A 7,882-nucleotide genomic window follows, 5' to 3' on the forward strand; every position below is an offset into this window, starting at 1 on the left:
CATCTAAAGCTACAAGTTAGTGCAGTGCATCCTGCTCAGTGTTCAGCTAAAACTACAAGCTAGTGTGGTGCATCCTCCTCACAGTGTTCAGCTAAAACTACAAGTTAGTGCAGTGCGTCCTGCTCACAGTGTTCAGCTAAAACTACAAGTTAGTGTGGTGCGTCCTCCTCACAGTGTTCAGCTAAAACTACAAGTTAGTGCAGTGCGTCCTGCTCACAGTGTTCAGCTAAAACTACAAGTTAGTGTGGTGCGTCCTCCTCACAGTGTTCAGCTAAAACTACAAGTTAGTGCAGTGCGTCCTGCTCACAGTGTTCAGCTAAAACTACAAGTTAGTGTAGTGAGACCTCTGCACAGTGTTCATCTAAAGCTACAAGTTAGTGCAGTGTGTCCTGCTCACAGTGTTCAGCTAAAACTACAAGTTAGTGTAGTGAGACCTCTGCACAGTGTTCATCTAAAGCTACAAGTTAGTGTAGTGCGTCCTGCTCACAGTGTTCAGCTAAAACTACAAGTTAGTGTGGTGCGTCCTCCTCACAGTGTTCAGCTAAACCTACAAGTTATTTTTTTGCGAGCTCTGCACAGTGTTCAGCTAAAGCTACCTGTAGAAGGTTGGTGGCATTTTCCTGATCCTATCACTACCGCAGGCAGCTAAAAAAGCTACAAGTTATTTTTTTGCGAGCTCTGCACAGTGTTCAGCTAAAGCTACCTGTAGAAGTGGTAGCTTTAGCTGAACACTGTGGTGGTGTTCTCATACTACAGGCAGGCAGTTGATTTTGCTAGCTGCAGTATCAGTATATATATATATATATCCCACCTTAGTGCAGCTACAGGCCATTAGTATGTCTGGAAGGCCAAGAAGGAGAGGCAGACAGTCACAAGCCAATAAGAGAGGGCAAGCAGGCTCTGTGTCTAGTGCTGGTCGTGGAGACGGTGCATCCTCATCAGCACGTGGCCGTGGGACACGCTTGGCCTTTTTTTCGGCAGCTGGCCGTGTTGAGCCGCAACATGCGGAAGACTTGGTCGAGTGGATGACCAAGCCGTCCTCATCCTCCTCATCCTCTCTCACCCATGCTCAGGGTACTTTGTCTGGCAAAGCAGCGGCCTCTTCCCTCGGCTCAATGTCATCAGTGACTCCTTCCCTAGCCCCACCATGTCCTCCCGAGGAGTCCCTCGAACTGTTTGACCACAGTGTTGGGTACATGCTCCAGGAGGATGCCCAGCGTTTGGAAGGCTCTGATGATGATACTGAGCTCGATGAAGGCAGTAACATGAGCACGGACAGAGGGGGTGCCCAAGAAGGACAGCAATCTGGCAGTCATGCTCCCCCTGCTGCAGCATACTGCCAGGTTTGCTCCAGTGATGAGGAGGGAGGGGATGATGAGGTCACTGACTCAACGTGGGTGCCTGATAGGAGAGAGGAGAAGGAGGAGGAGGAGGCGGCACATCACCGAGGCAGGATGCCCTCCAGGGGCCAGCCTAAGGGCAGCACATTGACTGCATCACACCCCAAAGCTCCACATGTGCAGGGCGCTGCAGTCTCTGCGCGTTATTCAAAAAGTTCTTTGCTGCGGGCCTTTTTTGAGATGAGTGCATTAGATCGCACCGCTGCTATTTGCAACATATGTCTCAAGCGTATCTCGCGTGGCCAAAACATCTCCCGCTTGGGTACCACATGCTTGACCAGACATATGTTGACCTGCCATGCAGTTTGTTGGCAAGCGTATCTAAAAGACCCACACCAAAGAACAAAGAGGACCTCTCCTTGCTCCTCATCAGCTGAGATCTCCAACCCCACTATACCTTCAGTCTTCTCTGAGACCTGCACTGAGAGGAATGAAGGTGTAAAATTAGGTGTGTCACAGCCAAGTACTTGTGGGCAATCTGCTTTCGGTACACCGACATCAGATTGTACCAGGCAAATTTCCCTGCCCCAGCTGCTGCACCGCCGAAAGAAGTTCGCTCCCAGCCATCCACATGCCCAGCGGTTGAATGCTAGCTTGGCAAAATTGCTAGCACTTCAACTGCTGCCTTTTCAGTTGGTAGACTCTGCCCCCTTCCATGAGTTTGTGGAATGTGCGGTTCCTCAGTGGCAGGTACCCAAACGCCACTTTTTCTCAGGGAAGGCGATTCTGGCTCTCTACCGGCATGTGGAAGGCAATGTCCATGCCTCGCTGGACAGGGCGGTCAGCGGTAAGGTGCATATTACCGCTGACTCATGGTCCAGCAGGCATGGACAGGGACGTTACCTAAGTTTCACCGCGCATTGGGTGACTCTGCTGGCAGCTGGGAAGGATGCAGGACAAGGTGCAGTAGTGTTGGAGGTTTTTCCGCCACCACGCCTCCAAAATGCCACTACTAATGATTGTGACACATCTCTCTCCTCCACCCCCTCCTCTTCTTCCTCCATGGCCTCTTCCTGTGCTTTGTCCTCGGAACCAGCGGTGCTCCGTAGCCGTTCAAGGGGCTACGCAAGTACGCAGGCCAAAAGATGCCATGCGGTGCTTGAGCTGGTGTGTTTGGGGGACAGGAGCCACACTGGGGCAGAGGTTCTGTCAGCTCTGCAGGGGCAGGTTCAGAGGCGGTTGACGCCACGCCAACTTAAGGCAGAAATGGTGGTTTGCGACAATGGCACCAACCTCCTCTCTGCCCTCCGACAGGGACAAATGACCCATGTGCCCTGTTTGGCTCACGTCCTTAACTTGGTGGTGCAGCGGTTCTTGGGCAGGTACCCGGGCTTACAGGATGTCCTGAGGCAGGCCAGGAAAGTCTGTGTGCATTTCCGCCGGTCATATAATGCCAGTGCTCGGCTGGCGGACCTCCAAAAGGAGTTTAACCTGCCCAAGAACCGCCTAATCTGTGACATGCCCACCAGGTGGAACTCAACATTGGCCATGCTGCAGCAGCTGCACACGCAGCAGAGGGCCATCAATGAGTACCTGTGCGACTATGGCACCAGGACAGGGTCAGGGGAGCTTGTTTTTTTTTCCCCACGTCAGTGGGCCATGATCAGGGATGCATGCACTGTCCTGTCACCATTTGAGGAGGCCACGAGGATGGTGAGCAGTGACAGTGCATGCATCAGTGACACTGTCCCCCTTGTCCACCTGTTGGAGCACACGCTGCGTGGAATAATGGACAGGGCACTTGAGGCAGAACAGAGGCAGGAAGAGGAGGACTTCCTTAGCTTTCAAGGCCCCCTTTATCCAGACAGTGTTCCTGCGTGCCCGCCGATCACACAGGAAGAGGACGAGGAGGAGGAGGAGGAAGATTTTGTCAGTATGGAGGTGGAGCCTGGCACTCAGCATCAGCAGCAGTCTTTAAGGGATCAGTCCCAAGAAACACATGGACTTGTACGTGGCTGGGAGGAGGTGGCTACGGACCATGTCGTCCTTAGTGACCCAGAGGACTCCGGACCGAATGCCTCAGCAAACCTACGCTGCATGGCCTCCCTGATCCTGCAAAGCCTGCGTAAGGATCCTCGTATTCGTGGTATCAAGGAGAAGGACCAATACTGGCTGGCAACCCTCCTTGATCCACGTTACAAGGGTAAGGTTGCGGACCTTATCTTGCCATCGCAGAGGGAGCAGAGGATGAAACATCATCGGAGGCCTTGCAGAAAGGTCTGTGCAACGCGTTCCCAGAGACTGGGAGGTTACAAACTCCTGTTTCTGGACAACGTGTTGCTGAGGCTTCGGTCAGCCAAAGAAGAAGCGGTGGAGAAGGTGGCCGTCTGACCGATGCGTTCAGACAATTTTTTGGTCCGCAGCCCCAAGGTATGATCGGTTCCAGCAACCATCGCCAGCGTCTGTTTTACATGGTGCAGGAATACCTAGGGGCAAGATCTGACTTGGACACCTTTCCCAACGAAAATCCTCTGGGTTACTGGGTCTTGAGGATGGATCACTGGCCAGAGCTTGCACAGTATGCAATTGAGCTACTGGCCTGTCCTGCATCCAGCGTTCTTTCGGAACGCACATTCAGTGCTGCTGGAGGCTTTGTAACCGATCACAGGGTGCGTCTGTCCACCGACTCGGTCGATCGACTGACCTTCATAAAAATGAATCAGTCTTGGATCACCACCAGCTACCAAGCACCTTATGCTGATGTAACCGAATAATTTTTTTCAGATCCCTTCAAAGACTGCCTATGCTGATGCTGAGTGACTATCCCTGAGTAATTATCCTCTTTCTCCTCAATTATCACGCTGATAGCTTGTAAGAATATTTTTGGTTCTGGGCGCCACCACCAGTGCCTAAGGCCCAATTTTTCAGCCACTGTTTAACAGGGGCGTGTAATTACAATTTTTGATGCAATACTTTGCAGCAGGGCTCGTTTCTGCGTTCCAACTAGAGTGTCTGTGAGGACTTACAGTGTTGTGGCACCAGCACCACCACCAAAGGCCCAATTTTTTTGCCCTTGTTCAACAGGGGCATGTAATTACAATTCTTGATCTAATATTTCACAGCAGGGCCCATTTCTGCACCCACCAAGAGCGAGTGAGGACTTACAGTGTTGTGGCAGCAGCACCACCAAAGGCCCAATTTTTCTGCCCTTGTTCAACAGGGGCATGTAATTAGAATTCTTGATCTAATATTTCACAGCAGGGCCCATTTCTGCGCCCACCAAGAGCGAGTGAGGACTTACAGTGTTGTGGCACCAGCACCAAAGGCCCAATTTTTCTGCCCCTGCTCAACAGGGGCATGTAATTACAATTCTTGATCTAATATTTCACAGCAGGGCCCTGTGAGGGCTTACAGTGTTGTGACCACAACAACACCTAAGGCCCAAATTTCTGCTGAGTATATAGGGCAGGCCCCTACTTTCAAACATCTAACTTACAAACGACTCCTACTTGCAAACAGAAGGAGACAACAGGAAGTGAGATGAAATCTACCCCTAGGAAGGGAAATTCTCTACTGTAAGAGTTAACATGGGAAAAACATTTCTCCTTTCCACTGATGCTTTCCAATCCTTGTTCCACAAAAAAACCCACATTTTCAAAAAACATTTGTCATTGGGACAAAAAGTGAGGTGAAATCTTCTGAAGTGGAGGACAGACAGCAAAACAAATGTCACAGGGGTGATAACCCTTCCCTATGTTTTCCAAAAAGCTTAAAAAAGATTTTTTGGCTGGAGCTAAACACGTTAAAAATGTACCCGTTCAAAATTACAAACAGATTCTACTTAACAACAAACCTACAGTCCCTGTCTTGTTTGCACCGCCTGTATACTGCTGTTCAGAGTATATAGGGCCTGGTGGCCCCACACCTTTCCTTATTTTAATTTGGGTGCGGGGTTCCCCTTAATATCCATACAAGACCCAAAGGGCCTGGTAATGGACTGGGGGGTACCCATGCCATTTGTCTCACTGATTTTCATCCATATTGCCAGGACCCGACATTACATTAAACCCACAAGCAGTTTTAAATGAGATTTTTTCCTTTAAAAATGACATTTTGTGCAGGGACTGTTCTAAACACGGGAAACACGAGCCACTTTACAGGCATACTATAGACACACCCAAGGTACGATATTTAAAGGAATATTTCACTTTTTTTTTTTTTTTACTTTAAGCATCATTAAAATCACTGCTCCCAAAAAAAACGGCCATTTTTAAAAGTTTTTTTGCATTGATACATGTCCCCTGGGGCAGGACCCGGGTCCCCAAACCCTTTTTTAGGACAATACCATGCAAATTAGCCTTTAAAATGAGCACTTTTGATTTCGAACGTTCGAGTCCCATAGACATCAATGGGGTTCTAACGTTCATGCGAATTTTCGGTCCGTTCGCAGGTTCTGGTGCGAACCGAACCGGGGGGTGTTCGGCTCATCCCTACTGGCTACATCACCCTGATGGTGGGATCTGTGGCTCCCATGTCCCAACTGCGCAAAGGCTTCTCCCAACCTGGCTTATATATGGGAACCAACTGACCAATGAAATCACTACAGGAGGGCTCTAAACTAAAAGGGGCCTAGAACCTAATGACATTGCTTTCTGTAACCAGACACTACTCTGGAACAGAGCCTCCTAGTGGCAGACTAGCTAACTGCACCTACTTACACTTGCACAAAGCACACAGAGATTCAAGTAAGAATGCACATTTCTCTTGTATTTTGGCTATAATTTATTATACCAGCATTCAGCTCTAAGTACTTCTGAGTCACAGACATGGAAAATACATGCTGTAAAAAAGTTTAGCAATGGCAGCCTTCACTGTTATTCCCTCAAAGTCTGGAGCTGAGCACCATTCAAATAGGAAGCGGACCTAAGTTCCCACTAGATCCATTTTTCTTGATATACAGTACCTTGCAAAAGTATTCACCCCCGTGGCATTTTTCGTGTTTTGTTGCTTCACAACCTGGAATTAACATGGATTGTTTGAGGATTTGCATCATTTAATTTACAGAACATGCCCACAACTGTTTTTTTTTTTTTTTTTATTGTGAAGCAAACAACAAATACGACAAAATAACAAAAAAAGTCAATGTGCATAACTATTCACGCCCTAAAGTCAATACTTTGTAGAGCCACCTTTTGCAGCTATCACAGCTCCAAGTCACTTTGGATAAGTCTCTATGAGCTTGCCACATCTTACCACTGGGATTTTTGCCCATTCCGCCTTGCAAAACTGCTCCAGCTCCTTCAAGTTGGATGGTTTGCGCTTGTGAACAGCAGTTTTTAAGTCTGACCACAGATTTTCTATTGGACTGAAGTCTGGGCTTTGACTAGGCCATTCCAAAACATTTACATGTTTCCCCTTAAACCACTCAAGTGTGGCTTTAGCAGCGTGTTTGGGGTCATTGTCCTGCTGGAAGGTGAACCTCTGTCCTAGCCTCAAATCACACACAGAGTGGTACTGGTTTTGCTCAAGAATATCCCTGTATTTAGCACAATCCATCTTTCCCTCAACTCTGACCAGTTTCCCAGTCCCAACTGCTGAAAAACATCCCCACATCATGATGCTGCCACCACCATGTTTCACTGTGGGGATGGTATTCTTTGGGTTATGTGATGGGTTTGCGCCAGACATAGTGTTTCCTTTAATGGCCCAAAAGTTAAATTATAGCCTCATCAGACCAAAGCAGCTTCCTCCATACATTTTGGGAGTCTCCCACATGCCTTTTTGCAAACTCAAAATGTGCCAATGGCTTTCTTCTAGCCACTCTGCCATAAAGCTGGAGCGTACAGCTTATTGTTGTCCTATGTACAGATACTCCAGTCTCTGCTGTGGAACTCTGCAGCTCCTTGAGGGTTACCTTAGGTCTCTGTGCTGCCTCTCTGAACAATGTCCTCCTTGCCCGGTCTGTGAGGTTTGGTGTGCGGCTGTCTCTTGGTGGGTTTACTGTTGTGCCATGTTCTTTCCATTTGGTTATGATAGATTTGATGGTGCTCCTAGGGATCATCAACGATTAGGATTTTTTTATAACCTAACCCTGACTTGTACTTCTCAACAACATTGTCCCTTGTTTAGAGAGTTCCTTGGTCTTCATGGCAGTGTTTGGTTAGTGGTGCCTCTGGGGCCTTTCAAAAAGGTGTGTATATATAATGACAGATCATGTGACACTTAGATTGCACACAGGTGGACATCATTTCACTAATTATGTGACTCCTGAAGGTAATTGGTTGCACCAGAGCTTTTTATGGGCTTCATAACAAAGGGGGTGAATACATACGCACATGCCAATTATCAGTTTTTTATTTCTGAAAAATAGTTTTATGTATACATTTTTCTAATGCCCTGTACACACGATCAGACATTCCGACAACAAAATCCATGGATTTTTTCCAAAGGATGTTGGCTCAAACTTGTCTTGCATACACACAGTCACACAAATCTTGAACGAAATTCGAACGTCAAGAACGCGGTGACGTACAACACGTACG

The sequence above is a fragment of the Aquarana catesbeiana genome, linkage group LG01 (genome assembly GCF_042186555.1).
Source record: "Aquarana catesbeiana isolate 2022-GZ linkage group LG01, ASM4218655v1, whole genome shotgun sequence".
Lineage (NCBI taxonomy): Eukaryota > Metazoa > Chordata > Amphibia > Anura > Ranidae > Aquarana > Aquarana catesbeiana.